This window comes from Opisthorchis viverrini (assembly GCF_000715545.1).
Source record: "Opisthorchis viverrini unplaced genomic scaffold opera_v5_50, whole genome shotgun sequence".
Taxonomy (NCBI): Eukaryota; Metazoa; Platyhelminthes; class Trematoda; order Opisthorchiida; family Opisthorchiidae; genus Opisthorchis; species Opisthorchis viverrini.
In genome coordinates this window covers 70,898-89,392 of record NW_008751706.1, presented here as the reverse complement: position 1 = coordinate 89,392, position 18,495 = coordinate 70,898, and the positions used below count along the sequence as shown (strand labels likewise).

General features: G+C 44.6%; 1 protein-coding gene across 1 annotated transcript in view; it reads right to left on the bottom strand.

Annotated features, from left to right (window-relative positions):
• Positions 1–18,495, bottom strand: part of T265_13260 (hypothetical protein) — a gene marked incomplete at both ends in the record, with an annotated part of 55,559 nt that overhangs the window by 3,922 nt on the left and 33,142 nt on the right. The window contains one exon of the mRNA XM_009168009.1: positions 2,925–3,218. The remainder of the gene's footprint in view (positions 1–2,924; positions 3,219–18,495) is intronic.

The following is an 18,495-nucleotide window of genomic DNA, read 5'->3' as shown; positions in this document are numbered from 1 at the left end:
GAGTCCTTCCCCAGCAGTGGATTTTCGGAGGGATCTGCCGGGAAACTAAATAGGTGTTCATACCGAAAACTTTGTGGATCGAACGACTGGAGCTCACACACAAACCATCGAGTCTCTTTGGCACGTCTACAAGATGCAAAATAAACGCTAATGCGGCACACATATCGATCTTTAGTGGACAGCTATTGTCTGAGTTCGTTTGGAGGCAAAGGTACCGAAAAACGGACCTTTTCGAGCAAATTATTGATAACATGTCCCACTTTCACCCTCTTCAATAAAAACTATAAGTACAAATTTCATACCCTCCTGTTTCTAATCTTTTTTGGGTGGCGAGGGTTAACTTTTTGGTTGGGCTTATCTGGAAAAGATCCCATTTCCCGGGTGCTGTCAATAACTGCATTTCAGTCGTGCAAAACTGTACAAAAATGGCCCCGCCTCCAGTGATTATTTGCGTCTAATTAACTCTAATTCATGTCATCCTTTCATTCGGAAGCATTTGGCTTTGCCAACTGAGCTTTGATCAAACTGACAGTTTGGTGGATATAAACCGAATCAGCCCGGCGAAAATAGACTGTCCTTTTGTCCTGGACGAGCCCAGTCTTTACTTGTTGTCGCAGCATCATGTTCGAAAATACCTCTGTTCACTGTCATCTAGCACGCACAAACGATCCACCAGTCGATTCGACCAATGTCATGACTTTACTGGTCCACTTGGCCTTTGTCCAACGATACATTTGCGTAAGATTAATCGAGTTGGACGTTTCTGTATGGGATGTTTGTAGAGCGAATGTCTCGGGCATATGCCTTATTGATGATTTCTAGGCAACCGCGTATGCGATTCGTTGCAGGTTGTAACAATCTGATGTGCTTTCAGCGCCATGATATGTTGTATCCCGTCTTCAGTTTGCCAACCACTTTGTATATCAGTTTGAGCAGGCATCGTACAAAATTCCCCTTCAGAGATGCACAGTCCTTTGGGCATTCGCGGGGCAAATTCGCCAGGCGATTTTTCCGACCGCGGATGCATTGCTGTGCCCAGTCACATCGAGCGATCTCGGGTCTCCACTCACATTTTTTTTATGTTCAACAGTATGACGGGTCAAATCATTTTGGAAAACATGTAAACTTAGCGGCAGGTAACTTTTGCTCTGGAAATACATGCCGGGGAAAAGGCAGAGGAACGAATTAATCGTCTTACTCGCTTCGAGTACTGGAACAAATTAACAGTGTTCAAAACCCAGACCGGCATCAAGGTGTGGAAAGTAAATGTCAACATGTATTGAAAAAAATCAGCGTTGTAAAATACAGTACACCAAATGAATACAGTTTACTGAGTGGACCTTGCACGCCACCAGAATATTCCTCACACGGATTGGCCAGTTATCACGTCAGGCCTGATTTAAATAACCTGAGTAACGTGTAGTCCCATAGCTGAACAAGCAGGCTTTAAAACAGTTTTTTTCAGAATGGTATTTTATAACTCACATGAATCGATCGTTAGGGTAAAATCTACTCGCTGTTTCATTGTCTGCTATACACGTGTTATTCAAAATTGCTATAATAAGGCTCTTTTTGTTGTTTTCTTTGAACACAAATGACAAAAACGTTACAATCTATGAAGTACGATGCCACATCTATGCCCGTGGAAAAACATGTGACCAAGCAATTCTGACAACTGCCTATTCAAATTACACTGAGTCATCTTCCATTTCAAGGTCACTTGTTAGGATGCAGAATCGATCGATTCGGACAGCTTGAACGAAAATCGATCTTCACAGCGCACTGACCACGTCTCCTCGAATGGGAAGACAGAAGACACAAATAGATTGTAATGGTCAGTAATTAGGGACAGAGAAACTCATCCAAATCTGAGACCGCGTAGTCCTCGACGTGCTTGTAAAGCCCAGCGACAATACGCCAAATTTTATGAGCAAAGGGTTACTTCATTCGTCACAAGTCACCGGCTACACAGACTTTCTCTTATCACAGCTTCACTCCCACTTTGAACCATGTTGTTACTAAACAGTGCTATTTTCTGTTAGATTTTGTGCGATTTCAGCGTCCTAGTTAACAACTTACAGTGTATAACAAACATAGGGAGCGTATTAGGCGTGGACGCACTCGTCTGGCATCTGTTCGACAGACTTCATTTGTAACTACTACCTCAGAAGATAAATGCAAGCTAACATGAATGGCGCGACAGGTGCAAAACAGGGCGAAAGTTGACTGTTTTGGTCAAAGAAGGCATACATGTTGTGTGAGATCAAGATACGCGTCACGAGTGAACAAGAGCGAAAATTAGCGACGAAAATTAGCGAAGTAACGTTGCGATCAAGTCACATTTGGGCGCATAAAGCTGATCCGACCTGTGTAATCTACATGCTGCTGAAAAAACTTCGATCTGGTGGGTTCAGTTTTAGTCTAGTTTCTATCTTTGCCAAACACGGTGATTCCGAGAGCTAGATACGCATCAATTAGAACATAAGGTTAACAGAAACTCCGGGACTGTGCCAGCCTGAGGAGGCCTAATTAAAAGAGTAAAACCGTTCGTAGACTGTCGAACAACTTCCATCGGCTTTATGAATAGTTTTCTTCAAGTAGACACACATCTGTTTAGCTGCTAAAATGCATATGTGAAGATGTTTACATGGGAGTGGATCATTACCATTACAGCACTGAATTCGGTATATATCTGCGATATCGATTAGTACATCCGTTTGTGTCCTTTTGTTATCCATGTGACACGTACCGGGGCTGAAAACCGTGTTCAAAATAGTGCAATCTCACACATAATGCCTTATTCCGATATGATTGGTCCAGTTTTTCAATCAAACCACAGTCAAGATTGAAGATATCCCCGATCATCGTGCAAAGTCTGATGGGTACAAATCTAGCCCATCAGGTGGATAAAATGGAGAACTTACCACACATGTCCGTCTGTCCGACAGTCTTTTATGCCCAGGAGGACATATACATTCATACGACCCATGGGTGTTGATACAATCAAATTGACAACCGTGGACTGCCACAGACAGTTTGCATTCATCCTTATCCAGTTCACACCGTGGTCCCTCGAAGCCTGCTTTGCAAATGCAACGACCTTGAAAGCAATGACCACCGTTCTCACATCCTTCGGCACATGCCTCGCTTGGCCTGCAGGAACGTCCGTCCTCCGACAGCTGGTAACCCGGACGGCATACGCATCGAAAGGTGCCATCCTGTGAAATGGAGGGAGAAGTAATGAGTTCGGTCACCAGTTACTGAGTTGAGTTTCGATGGCATTTAGTCCAAATTGTACATTGTGTGCTAACACCAGTTTGATGATGCAGAAACTTCGTTCAAAAATACTCTTGATTTTCTAAACATTTTGACTCTCAGAACAACGAATGAGCGGTTAGTTGACGAGGAGTTTGTCGGACAGAAACCATTCCCGTGTCCATGAGTGATAACCGAAAGAAAACCGGATCGAATGCGACCGCGTCACATCTTCGACAATAATTTACAGTAAGGCAATTGCCCAATTGAATTACCTTTCGCTGGCTAGCTGCCTCACCACCCAAAAGAAGCATGACGGGTTTCGATGTCCTAAACAGGGCGCCTTTGAACCGATCACGGGTGGTGAGGTCTAGCCGACTGTCGATCGCAGAGAAGGCCATAACCCGACTGCGTCCAAAAGAAACTTGTGCGACCTCCGGTTCCACAAACCTGTCTGACATCACTTACTCAAACTGCTGACCCATTCACTGCCCTACCTCCCTACTTCTTTAGTGAGAATGTGGCCACGATTTCCACTTAACCTTTGCACGTGACTTCCGGTATCATCTATACCAGCGATTGATAAGCCAAGAGGACCTTCGTTTTCATCGCTTGAGTACTGCCCGACTTCCGCGTAGTTCATCTCTGATTATGCCTTGCTCCAAGAACAATCCACCTTTAGTTCTCCGACTTGAAACGACCGCAGAAAAATCTCGGTATTGGCCTAGAAAAGGTCCCGTGCGAGACCGATTTTTACTCAAAGTGCAGTCAAGAGGTTTTAAAAAGAACCAAACAGTTTTTAGCAGACCGGGAGATATTCAACCCTCGCTTTGATTCTATTGACGTGTACCAATTTTCCAAAGTCACTCCTAGTGTATTTTAGTGAGTAGTATGGTCCGCCGAGAAAGTATAGTGCAAAATTCCTAATTTCGTACCAACCGAAATTTGAGGCAGTATGCTCATAGTTGGAGAATATCAGTAACGAAGGTATCTTGTTTTCATCGTGTGATTTTCAGATGAGCGTATGCCTTTCTTTGCTTGCAACTTGGCTTTCAAAGTGGGCATAAAGCTTATAGAAATTCGGGAGCTTCATTTAGAGAATTAGCCAGCATTTTTGCACATTTTTTGCAAGTTCGGTGGATGGAACTGTATTCTGCCTGCGCATGACAGATACTATTTGAATTCATCCCGAGATATGATAAGGATATTAACAGGAAATCAGTTGATGGTTGGAACTTCCACCTGAGAGGCTGTTGCTCGGGGAGCCACGTGGTGTGGGATCTGTCACTGAAACATGAGTTATGCTATATCCCGTCGAAGTGTGAGCTAACCGCACTGCCGAACGGCCAGTAGGCCACAACTTCAAGATGCCAACTGGCCGGTTATAGACCATTGGACAGGGAAGCAAAACTCTCATGTGCATCTTGTTCACAAAAACTGGACATCCATCTTCTCCTGAACGCGTCTTCTTGAGCTTTCCTAAATATTCATTGACTTCAATCATTCATTGCTCAAATCCAAGCAAAAGCGACTCCACAAATTCTGCAACAGATCTCCTCTTTTCGAGAGACGCAAAGCGAATTTACAAGAACGAACCATGCTAGTCGCATGCCTCCCAATCAGTAGTATCACCGTTACACTAGTGCAAACTTGTCATCGGGCTAATCCTTTGGACTCGTTAGTTGGTCCTCTGAAGGTTGGTAACTCGTTTTCAATTCTTAGCGTCTCTTTCGGTTGGCTAGATGAAAGAAATATTAGTCAGAAAGATTTGTCCAGAAGAAATTCTCACTCCTGCAGGTGATCACCGATCCTACTCTACGGTACCACATTCCAAGGATGAATAGGCTTGTTCCAAAGTTTAGTAGCCTTGTCTTCCGACAAAATAACGTTTTTCTGGAAAGAACGGCTTACACGAGCACCGGACACTAGTGGGGAACAGAAAATTTATCGTCTCGAACATTGAGGAGGTGATGTCCCCTCTCGGTAGGCATGTAAATTCGGAAAGGGATCATCACTGCCCTTTCTGTGACATCCTGTGTTGCTAACTGCCAAACCTTCGATCTAGCCGTAGGCTCCACTTTAATTCTGCTCATCAGTTACTGTTAATTTCGTATAGAACCACAGTCTACCTTTCTATACTGTCTGCCCAAGTCTAATTTAATATATTGTTTCCTGGTCAATTGCGACTACTGAACAAACGCAGGTGAAGTTCGTAGAATTCGGTTCTGTCGTCCGTCTTGAATCAGACTACACGTTACCCGTCAGACAGGACAGGTAGATCGTGCGTTTAAGCTAATTAACCAATTCCTTGCTTTGAGATCACGGCCTCAGCATGGATCTTACGTTAAATATTCAACTGGTTGTCTCCGAAACAACTCTTCCGCATGAGTATGAATCGAAACCTGTTTGTCCTAGAACAATTCGACACCGAAGATGACTCAACAGACATCTTACGTTACTATTCAACTGGTTGTCTCCGAAACAACTCTTCCGCATGAGTATGAATCGAAACCTGTTTGTCCTAGAAAAATTCGACACCGAAGATGACTCAACAGACGCTCCACACATGAGTAATGGTCTGCATTGCAGACAACAGGCAGTGATAGTCAGCGACTTCGATGGAGATCACTGGCTCTGCTCTCAGTCAGTGGGCCCTCTGGCTTATTGTAGCCATTTGTCGCAGAAAGATTGGGACGTCCGCACATTAGTTTTGACTGATGCAACCATTCGAATCAATGATTTCACCAATAAATCAATATTCTGACTTTCAAACACCCTCATTTGTTCAGTCATCCAATTAGGAGGGAAATGTTACATAACCTGGACACCACTTTGGTCTGGGCGAATTTCCAGCCCTGGGAACATCCGCTCTCCGAACCAGAACATGCGTGCACGCATGCATGATGTAAAGGTCGCGAAGTTCCAAGAGTGAGTCATCAGCATCGTTTACACCGGTGGAACATGAGGCAGTTCGCGGCCAACATGACGAGTGACCTGAAAACAACAGCTGTGTGCCGTCACCGTAGCAACTTTGGAGGCGTCCGTCCGATTTGAAATTCAATCATTCTAATTGCACGTTGACCTCACTGCATTGTCGGATTTATGGTTACATCGAATGGGCTGCCAACTAGATAGATCAGGCACAGTGGCGCTGTACGAACACTGCGAGAGATGTCAATTCACACACACACACACACAGACCAAGCTGCAAATCACACCAGACTTCTTTGGGGAACAGCAGAGGGATATAAAATGTAACTTATAAGGCTGCGAAAAACTCTCCGGCAAGCTACCGCTGAAAACTCCTCGACAGTCCACAGCAACTTGATAAGTATCGTTGCGTCAGGAAAATGTACCGCGACTTCTCGAATATCGCGCCTAATGAAACGTGAGGCGGTCTTTATAAAGCACGCTCAGTTAACTGGTAGCACAAACGGAAGTAATGGCTCAGGTTGAGACGAGTTTCCATTTAACATCAAGCCAAATCGAACGCGAATTCACTTCGTTAGAAGGTAGTAGAGGTGTCCCATCCTTCTAACAGATACACCGATTGGAATACTAGTTTGGTTTTTGCAGGATAGTCAACCGAACTTCTCGTTTAAGACATTCTTCCGAGCCTACAGGATGAGCCCCAACAAGTGCGAAATCGGCCGTGAGGCGTCGAAGAGTTTTCAGCAACCTTGTGAGTAGTTTCCTTCATGCAAATGTATTTCATCAGTAACGCACATGTGAGAGATTCAGGAATGACAGTAAATGAGTAATTTGCATGCTAAAAATGAAAACGCACCCCCAGTCACGTGGACCCTGTCAATGAAGAATTGTCACTTGTGTCTTAAGTGAAGGAAAAATCAACCTTGGGCAGGTATCTTATTCGTTCTATTAAGTTAAAAATCAATAAAGTCAGGTCAGTACTGTTGTATATATTTTTGGGATACTAACCAAGTTAAGAAACTTGTGAGAAAACGTACAACCATTCATAATTCATGTTCCGAGTGGCGCTCTAGTTCGAGTCCGATAGTCGCTAAAACTACCACACTTGAGTAGTGTTCAGCACTCGTTACCAACCTAGAAGTTATGTCCATTCAAACGTAGCTTGCGTCATCACCCCGACATATTTTGTTTCGAAGGCAACCAGGTTTCATCTAAATGCTTCCCTCATGAGGATGAATCAGAAGTGAGTGAAATCGCATTCTTGTGTGAGGCGTCACTTCGTGAAGATTATCCCATGGAGGGAACTACCGTATCCTCATGGAAAGAAACCTTAAAAGATTTCTAAATTCAACAGTCCGACACTGTCAACACGAAGAGTACAGGTTGGGGACGGGAAACTACTAATTAGCGCTGCCGGGAAACACTTACACCCAATTAACGAGTTGTCGCGCGCGCGATAATTTAAAACACGACGAAGGAAGAGAGTAAACCCCGCAGCAGGGGAAAACCAAACGGTGATTTGTGGTGCCAGATAGGACAAGATGGAATATTTCTGGCGCAAATGAGAAAGTACACTTCATCGATTGGTCAAATTTGTTTTTTGTTTATAATCTGTCATTATGCGATGATGACCGTGGCTCTTAGACCTGTCATTTGCGGTCACGATATATATCGATCATAATTAGTTTCCAAACAAAGCCACATATTTTGGAGATTCACATTTTCACTCACATAATTTGCCTCCTAAGATTCAGAAATGAACTTGCAGTTTAACGAGATGTTATGGTGAATTGGCATATAATACTGTCATGCTTGATCAGTAGTATACTTCGGACGTATATATATACTATATAGGCAACTGCAAAACCTGGTGTACATTCAGAAGAACCTTAAGGACACAGAAATTAACCCCAACACTATTTTTGGTATACAAAACTAAACAGTCAACGCACATTTGACTTATTGTTTACAAATGAAGCATTAAAACCACACATCAAGGATGCAGAAACATGAGTTGTCATCACTAAGCATACCTCGGTTGGCTATTCGATGGCCGAGCCACTGCAGGTTGATTTTAAGCTGCTGAAATGGGTGTTTCGTAAAGGAACTGAACCTGTTGCGAAGGAGTTTGACGGGAGAGTCAACCGAATCAAGCTGCATTTCCCGTTTGTAATGGTCTTGTTCAGCTGACTGTGCCGCAATGCCTCACGATTCCGTTGGTACGATATTTGAGATATCACAATACTTTGGTGTCTGGACGTAACACGGTACTCATAGGGTTGATGGAGACTTTTTGACAGCCCACGACCGGTTTCACTTACCTTCAGGCCTATAAGGTAGGTGCAGTCCTCGAGTGTCCATCAACGTTGCGACCGGTTTCGCCCACTTTCGGGCGCAAGGTGCAGTCCTCGAGTGTCCATCAACGTTGTTCTAACAGAGCCTGAACTGCACGAAATCCGAGAAGTACATTCACTTGCACACTAATCTGGTTATCACGTGAGCATTCACCTGAATCCAGCTGAGTCTTTCGCTTAGGACATCGCGCTTCAACTGAATGTTCTGAGCCACGAATTTCCGTTGGAATGATGTTTGAAGAGATCTTTCAGCGACCTTACGAGTAGTATGTTAGATACCGACTATGCTGTTTACTTATTTTCCAACAGCATGACTATGATGTGCAAAGTTCCAAGCTTTTATTTGCGGTAAGTGAGAATTTTGTTGTTTCCTAATGAATGAATACTAGTGTGGTCCGCCAGTCATACCTAACACACAGTGACAATCCCACATGCGAGAGTGAACCCAATCAACAGTTGGAACGAGCAGTTTCTAGTCCGTTTTTTTTGGATCCTGGTTTTTTTGGTGAAGTTTTACTGCAAAAACTCGAAATCGTCACCCAGTGATTTGAGACGCCTTGGCTTTCATTACATTGACCTGCCATAAGCCTAATGACGAATGAACGGAAGAGAGAATAACAGTATAGTGGTGTGACACCCTTCCGGTAGCTACCAAGCCAATCGAAGGAAGCACAAAGGCTGAGATACTGCCAGGTAGCCCAGGCCTAGACAGAAAAAGTTGAGACACTGAGGTCAGGTTCGAATCATAGACCTTTCGCGTCTTAACCAGAGCCATCACGAGCCAGAGGAGGGGTGTTTAGTTGCCTAATTCCGATCGCTACTGCTGAACGTTGTTTGAGCCCAATCACCACTTGGCCCAAGGACTAAGCGTACCTCGTTTGGGTCCCACAAACTAACGAAACGATAGCCGGAAGAGTGAAACGGATTTGAGCAAGTATCATCCAGCTAACCAACCAATGATCGTCACCTTAGAAAAGTGCACGCCAATGATGCTTGGACGGTTATTGATAAACTGCTGTTCAGATACTGACAACAGCTGGCCCGAATACATTAGCCTCGGTTCGCTAGATCACTTGACCTGTCTCGACGTATTAAAAAGTTCGTCGCTTTTGTGTGAAAAAAAACTGGCCACTTGGCGCTATGATAAGTCTATCTTAACTGGGTGGTCACTTGGTGGTCACCGGAACAACAAACAGAGAGACGGAAGCAGCAAATGCCATCAGAAGCTAATGAAGAGTTGAGACTTTTGAAAAAAAAGATTGATTGATCTTCCCTGAGCTGTACACCAAATGTACGATGCATGTGTGAACTGTTCATCCATCATTTTTTGCAAGAGTGCCGCGTGCGCGATAACTTGTTAGCCGCTGTGTGCGCCAACAGAAAAAAATCCGTTATGGTCAGTTTGATGTTCTTCCATTTCGTATATCAGAGCGGTATGAACGAACTTCTGAATTTTGTCGATTCTAGTTCGACAAAGGGCCGAAACTGGATGACCATGAATCCGATTGTTGCCGGATTAGTAATCAATTCCTTCACGCGGCTCCGCCAAAATTTCAACCATTGAAGAGCTCAAAAGACCAGCTGTATTCATTGCTTGGTAACTCAGTGCTCACTGAGTACATTATCGTTGTCAGGACTGTCCGCGAGACATATCAGTGAGTTCTGCGAATGGTGAGATAACCTCACTTGAGTAACACCGTCACAGACAAGAGATTCAGCTGGATTCAGTTGAGTCACTCGTTAAAACCAACTGTGTTTGTTAATTACAGTATTTGACGAATTCTATCTAATTCGGGTTCAAGTAGAACATAAGGTCAACTTCGGGGAAACTTGGAAACTGTGCCTTGTTGATCCGCCCTGATTGGACGGAAACAAAACTGTTTATGGGCTCTCGAAGAGTTTTCAGCAACTTTGTTAGTAGTGTGTTGCTTCTGACTTGAAGTACTTGTGGTCGCTAAACACACCTCCTGTCATAATTTTCTAATGAATTGAAGGTTGCTTTCATTTACTTGGGTTGGAATTATGGGATTCTAGAAAAATATTGTTTGTATAACCTTGTAACTGAAGCATGGCATTTTTTTTTACAACTTTCTGATCTTTTCTTAACCTAGTTTTAACCGCGTGCACTGAACAGGCGACGCATTCTCCCGGACTCTGACCTAAAAGTCACTGGACAAGCAAGACATCGAGTATAATTACTCCTGACTGGTTGGTAGTTTTACACCATGCAGACACGCCATTTCAGCGTCTCTTGTTAATCAAGCGACATCTCCCACTCGGATTTTTTCGATTGTACTCAGTGTCTCGGAAACAGCATAAGACAGCCTACCACGGGTTTCTTGCTGGAAATTCAACAGGCGACCCCAATTCACAAGGAAAACTTGCCCATCCAAGTTGAGGGTTTTGTGAGGGAAATGGGCCAAGCGGTTAGTGCGCGAATTTACTGACCGGAAGGTACGTGATTCGAACCCGACCTCTGTCTCTCGATCTCCCCTGTCTTGGCTTGGCAACCTGGCAGTATCCCAGCCATCGTGCAACCTTCGGGTGGCATGGCAGTCAGGCCGAAAGGGTGCTACGAATTTGAGACGAATTAGGACTGCCCGCACAGCACCGGAAGACCCACCTGTCTAGATCCGACTAGTTCCAGTAACACCGGTGGGTGTAAAGGCATCGTCGAGGAAACAGAAAGCTATAGAATCTCATTGGAGGAAAAACGTTGATCGAAACCTATTCCAACTGAAAGGCGCGTGTAGAACATTTTGTGTTGCTTCATTTAATGAACGCATCTTCTCACCGGTGCATCAAAAAACTCTCTTCTTCCCCCATGTGACCGGTTTCTGTTGGTTCTCCAAGGAGGTTCGGTGAGATAACGCCTGCAGAATATGTTCATCGCTTTGGTATTCTTATATCCCGTGTAGCATTTGACCTTGAACTGAGTGACCTAGTACATCAAACTTCACTACGGATTTCGAGTTGGTATTCCGATGCTTTCGACGAAAATTTTTGACGCATAAGGCTTGGGTATTGAGCGTTTTTTTTCTAATTCTAGGTAAGGTTTGCTTCTTCGACCCTTCTGTCTTGAGACTCTGGGAGTTCCCTGTTCTGTTTCCTGAGCGGTGCGTTTCCCGACATTTCAACGCTCGACAGCGAATCGTTTGCTAGCGGCGCTTCTGCTCCGGATGAGGATTGGAGATTCATTTTAGTGACTGACGGTGTTTTCGGCAGCGCACAAATTGAGGCGCCAGTTGCTGACATTATTCATCGCGTGGAACATGTAACCCGGTCGACTGTAGCTTGTCGGACTGAACAACACACCCAGTCATCGTCTGCCCGACCGTGTAAACTAGCCACGGAAACCGTGTGGTCCGGTTTCATTTCCCGAGAATTTCTTTGTGGGATAACTAAATTTCCTTGCTATTCGAAGCTGGTACAAAATGACGGAGACAGCCACTGTATTGGGAAAGTAAGATGAAACTAGAAATATAAGGACGTTTTAGATGTCGACAATTACGTGGGAGACTCAACTGACTCTCTCGCCTATGATTTTCTTCAACTGAATGTGTTGCACACAGGCCGCCTCGTGTTTCAGTTGGCACGATATTCAGGATATCGCAGTATATTTTCATAGAAGAAATTACTCGCAAGGTTGCTGAAACTTTGTCGACAGCCCACGACCGGTTTCGCCCTTTCAATTCGGGCTCATCAGGTAGGCACAGTCCCCGAGTTTCCGTCAACCAAATTGCACGAAATTAGCGAAATACGTTCGTTTGCAAACTAATTAGGTTTTGCGAGAGACTCATCTGGAACCCAGCTGAATCTCTCGTTTGTGATGTTCTCAGGCAACTGAATGTGCTGCACCAGGCCGCCTCTTGTTTCAGTCGCTACGATCTTCGAGATATCACGATGCATGTTTATTCGTAATGCACTGCTCATAAGGTGCTGAAAATTCGTCAACAGCCCACGACCGGTTTCGTCTTTCTTGGGGCTCATCGGGTGGGCGCAGTCCCAAGGTTGCTGAAAGCTCTTCAACAGCCCTCATCCGACAGGCTAGTCCCTCAGGAAGGGTAAAACTTGCCATGGGCTGTCGAAGTGTTTTCAGCAACCTTGTGAGTAGTCTCCTTAAATAAAATATGCTTTAGATATTTGTGCTTGTTTGCTCAGCTCCCGCGTGCACATCACATTGTTGTAGAAGAAAAGAGGATCATCTCACTCATGGAATTTGAGCTGTCACGTTTTGGATTTTAAACAAAGATTAAACTGGCCCCTGCAGTTGACGCCCTTTAGGGGGGTGAATCCTTCTTGGCCGGTTATACTGAATTCATAAGTTTCTTGGTTAATTAACTAATCTGTCTCACCTGTCGGCTTGAATCAAATGCCAGTTCCGGTAGCTTTGACACACCACGAGGAGTGACGTAAGCAGCCAGTGTCACATGTAGGATTTAGTATACAGCACGTGCGATAACTTTATATCCACCTGTTTTACCCGAAGCATTCAAGTCAGTCAAGATGGGGCATGGACGTTTCAGGTGGTGGACTGATTTGTTCCCGTTAAGTTCGTCCCCCTGATAACTTCGAACCATGGTAGCAGCTTCTAAGGTCATCCTTTAGCTTGAGTTACAGAAATTGAAGCAACATCTGGCCAGATGTTTACTTCTTGCTGTTAGCGTGCTTTTCAGTGCATCGGCCGATTACACTTCCCTTGTCGCGACAGCGAAACACGGTTGGCGTGGGGGTGAATGTGGGTTAGAGACAGAATCGATGTGCCAGAGCTTTCTCGAGCTGGTGGGATGCTGTGCGCGGCCAGGTGCACCTATGGACGAATCTGCCCTTCTCGAACTGGTGGGCTCGGCCAGGTGCACCTATGGACGAATCTGCCTCGAATCGGTCAGCTGTTGTCCCGACTGGTCTGGTTGCCGGGTAGTGACTAGGTCGGCTGTAAATGGGACTCTTTCGGCGTGCGTCTCTCCAAGGTCACGAGCGTCATTAGGCTGTGTGCCACTTGGCAACATCCATTCCAAACATTCGGGCAGGATGTTGCTATGTCAATAGGGTTCGAACTGCTCGAGCTTTGCCTAATTTATGGGGCCAAGTTCCAGATGGGGAAAGCGGCACAGATGTTATTGCCCCAAGGTCAATGAAGTGCCTTGAATTCACCTAGGCTAGCCAAACATCCTGTTGATGAATGGCAAGCAAATGACCTCTCTCTCCCGAAAGTGCAAGGCTCAAGTTGGTAAGTGGAAATGTGGTAATATATTGGACAGTATTAGAAGACTCAAAGTATCCTGTAAAAAAAATGCTCCTTTTTGTTTCCGGTCTTGGTTTTCGGTCACCGGTTTGCAGCTTTTTAGAGACCACCACACCATAAACTTGCAACTAAGTCCTGGTGAGTAGAGGACAGTTCTTCTATGCGAAGTCAACTATTGGCAACCAGGAACCAAGCAGATGTGAAAGTACACATCTCATATGAACATAATTTTAAAAAAAGTGTACATTCTCACGCGTCCTCATGAATTTTCCTGGGTATTCTTTGACTATTACACAACAGTAAACGAACACTGGAAAGCAGTTCCACAATTTTCGCAATAAACTTCACCTTCCATCAGGTGCCAGCGGGGGGGCGGAGCTTGGACACCAGACCATTGACTACTCACATGATTCATCAGTAGTGCACACCACTGTACTGGTGTGACGGTGACACTACTGATGGGGAAGACATGCGAGTAGTATGTTTTCTTGTAAATTCGCTTTCCGTCCCTTGAAAAGGGAGATCTATTGTGGAATATGTGGGGTCGCTTTGTAGCATTTGCTTGGATTTGAGCAACAGTCAATGAATATCCAGGAAAGTTCAGGAAGACGCGTTCAAGAGAAGATGGATGTTCAGTTTTTGTAAATAAGATGCAAATGAGAGTTTTGCTTCCCTGTTCAATTGTTCGTAACTGTTCAGTTGGCATTTTATAACAAATAACTCCGCAGCAGAAGCCTTCTCTCCTTCATTGTCACTTTGAACAGGTGTGGCAGTTGTAGTTGCCCACTAGACTGGCCTAAAATTCTCATGGCATAGCTAATAACACAAAATATTTGGGATCTCCATTGTCACAGATGAGTAAACAGACTGATTCAAATCACTGAATATTTCCAACATGGAGACGGCTCAACTTTGAATTGGCGTCAATGTATGTGTGAACTAGGGTGTTCTTTGAGCTTTCACAACTTTTTCAACACTCACATCACTCTCGTTTGAACAGTCATCCTCTTGTCGGCGTTGTTGATTGACCACATCAAGGCCAACGATCATTATCTGAATCGTCAAGTGAAAACCCACCTATGCATTTGTTCCTATAAGTGAGGTTTCTCTCTTGGATTTTGCTCAGTCTTACAGCCACAAGTTTTAATTTCACCTTAATCGACTGCTAATAAGATGGCTATTGATCTGTTCGCCGAACTTGGCAATTAGCTTGCAAACGCTTCGTCACAGCCGAGGTGATATCATCAGTGTGCGGTTGATGGTGTCTCCTGATGGTGTGCACGTGATCACTAATCAATAAACGCACCCAGGCGACCAATATTTCGACACACTGCACTTTGTTTCATCTATTACGACCGATGATTTTAGCGCGGAGACTTTACTGCAAATTATTAAACCATGAAGATGCACCCATTACGGGAAGTTTTCTAGCGATGAACCCAGATAGTCAAGGTCATACTGATTAACAAAAGTGATAACCTTCAACTAGCAGCGTGTTCTCCGTACACAGGTCTCAGCCATTGATGGTACGAAGAAACTGCGGCTACGAATAAATAGACAGATGAAGCAGATGTAACCAGAAGATAATAATGAGGTTCGACGTTGGAAAAAATGATTGATTGATTGATTGATTGATCGATCGATCGATCGACTGATTGACTGATTGGTTGGTTGTTTGGTTAATGTTCCCTGCACTGCACCAGAAGCGTAGAATTGATTTTCCGCATGATGCACGAGTGAACTGTTCCCCCGTCGAAAATGTACCGTTGCGCTCACTGGTGGTTGATCAGGTGGCCACTGATCTTACTCAGTGAGCTTCATCTGTACTTCCTGCCATCACGGGAACGACAAAGAATCTCATTGGGTCACTGTTTATTGCTTTGTATTGTTTCTAGTTTGTGGCATTCACTTCATAGATGCACACTGGTAGTTGTTCAGGTGTCCGCACATCTGTTCACCCAGCTTGGCGATTAACTTGCGAACGTTTCATCATCACTCGAAGTGACATCATTTTTGCGCGCAAAGAACCAGTCAGTCTACCTGCATTAGCTTCCTGGGAAATCAAGTTCCTAGACTGCTGAATTCACCTGCAGAAGTGTTCTATACTCTAAGCAAACTAAAGGAACCACCTGAAATTATCCCGGTCATCAACATCACCACTGACAGTAAAACGTTAGTGCTCAACACGGATGCTACGCTGTTGTACAAACAATTTATTTGAAAGACTTACTTTGAAGAAACGAATAAACTTGAATGGGGAAGGGGATTAATGCTAGTCTATCACCATCATCGCGGGGTACCTACACGTTCAGACACTCAGTCAAGCATAGAAACTGACAACAATAACGCTACTGAAATCGATTATCAGCCACATATTGCAGATCCTCCAACCACGGACAACGGAATCATTCGGTCCTCATCCTGGAAGGCGAATCGCATACACAACACTCTTCTGCCAGATCAAAGGTTGACCGTCACTCTACTTGTGCCACTCTGAATTGGGTAAATGACGGTTCCGTATTCACAATACACGACCCAACCAACGCATCTTCCGGACACATTACACAACCGAACCCTCGCTTCCTAATTGCCTCGTTGCGGTTTCGCCAGTCAGTAGGACCTGTGGTTCTGACAAGACTGTGGTCGAAGGCCTGAACGTTTCTCATTTTGGTTGCAGGTTCTATGACAAAACATCCCGTAGTTTAACTAGACACACAGGTTCCTTGAGATCGAGAAACACGCTACCTCGGCGACATAAGTGTCTCAAATTCGCGACCCCAGGTTCGAAACTTATGTCACACCGCAGTAGGAACCAACTTTCAAGGTAAGCGTAACACAACTCAGTTGCCTCTCCTTGGATTGCGAGTGGCACCTGAAGTGACCTCATTTTCAGGAGCATGATCATAGTGTTTGTGAGTGCAAAGCCCATCCGAAAACACCTGCACCTTTTTCTCTTCTTCAAAGGCAAGATCAATGACACCTGTATATCCGGATGCTTAAATTTCAAAATGTGTCGGCAGAATTACCAAGGCACTATGCAGTTATGGCTACCGTTGGTGACTGTTGACTTTGTACGAATTGCTACTCGGACACCGGTGTGTGCCAGCACCATCCATGCTACACTTAGCTGAGGATAAAATCGATCAAAGTTCCAATAACTGCATCACGGAACAACAACACAATCCGTCCGACCTTGCGTGGTCGAATGAATGAGAGCCTGGCAGACGTCTGTCTGGACTGGGTGTGTATTACATCAGAATGGGATCAGACATTTTGTTTTGCACTGAGCAATGAATCATCATCATTCGTTGCCATTTAGCGTGGTGGTTTGTACTAGACGCACAACTTTTTGTGGAACAGCCGTATTTCGATTTTTCCGTTTGCGCTGACAGCAGCTACGCAAACAGGTGTAAAAAAAGTAATCACAGCTTACATGTGAATCTGTATCCACAATGAACTAACACCGGGCATTTCGCAACAGCAAGTAATCCTATCACTTCCCGTGAACTTCGTCCACACTTAGGTAGTGAACCGTATTTAGAACAGCTCTAACCAAAGACCTTGTGAGCAATGATCAGATAAATCGATATGAAGCGATGGTTTTGTGCGTCAGCAATCACGTGACAATGAACATTCAAAATGTGGTGGCCACGATCGATCACCGGTGTATTTGTCGCTTTGGCGTTTGAAAAGGTTTGGTCTGATAGACAGTCTGATAGCTCAGTTTGATAGACAAACCCAAGAAACAAGTGGGTATAGGTAGGGTAGCCCGGATCCCAGTCTTAACCAGTCCCGAAAGAAGCCGCGTATCCTACGGAGAGACATGTCGGAGAAAAACGAACTGACAGATGTTACCGTGAAACACAGAGTAATTGATTGACAAAGCTTGGGCTGAGTAGGGCATTTAATTTTTCCGAGACAGTCAACCGTAAGTTGCCAGGGTTCGTACACAAAGTAGACGACGTACTACATCTGCTATGTAGTGCCAGAAACTTTACTATTGCAATACTTGGTACGAATATCAAGTACGAATAGGTAGGACTGACAAGAATTTGTCGGAAACGCACTATCTTGCGTGAGGCTGATTAGGTTGGAGTTCTTCCACTCATCACGTATTTGGGTGCCGAATTCTAAATTGGTGGAATTGAACACCCATCGACGTTACAGTAGGAGTCAAATACATTTGTTTTTCACGATGTTCTTTGGCCGGATGTGCTGCACAAAGGGTGTCTCAGGGTTCACTGGAGTTGCTTTCGATGACGTCGGTCTATTTTCACTTGGTATGACGTGCTGCTTACAAAGTTGAGTGGAATTCATCGCAGGCCCAATGTGAGTATTGCTTCGTTTGAAGTGCACCATATTCGGTTAGGATTACTTGAACGATGAACTCACTTGCGTCTCGAGTAAGTACAACCACAGTTCGAAACCACTGTTGAACTCTTTACTTTTCTGTCATGAGATTAACGGGCGAAGGCTTAACCAAGGTAGTGTGCAGGTATTTGGGTTGTTATCCACATCTCCCCAGTTTCCATTTGTGGGAAATTTGGTTATCTCCGGGTGAGTTTCTCCCATTCCAGTGTTGTGCTATATTGGAGTGAAACTCACTAAAGGCAGCCGTGAAGTTCCAAGATATCTTTGGACCACATGTTTGGTAAAATACACACACGGGGGGCAGACCAACCGCTTAGGATTGGCGGGACAGAGGTTCTC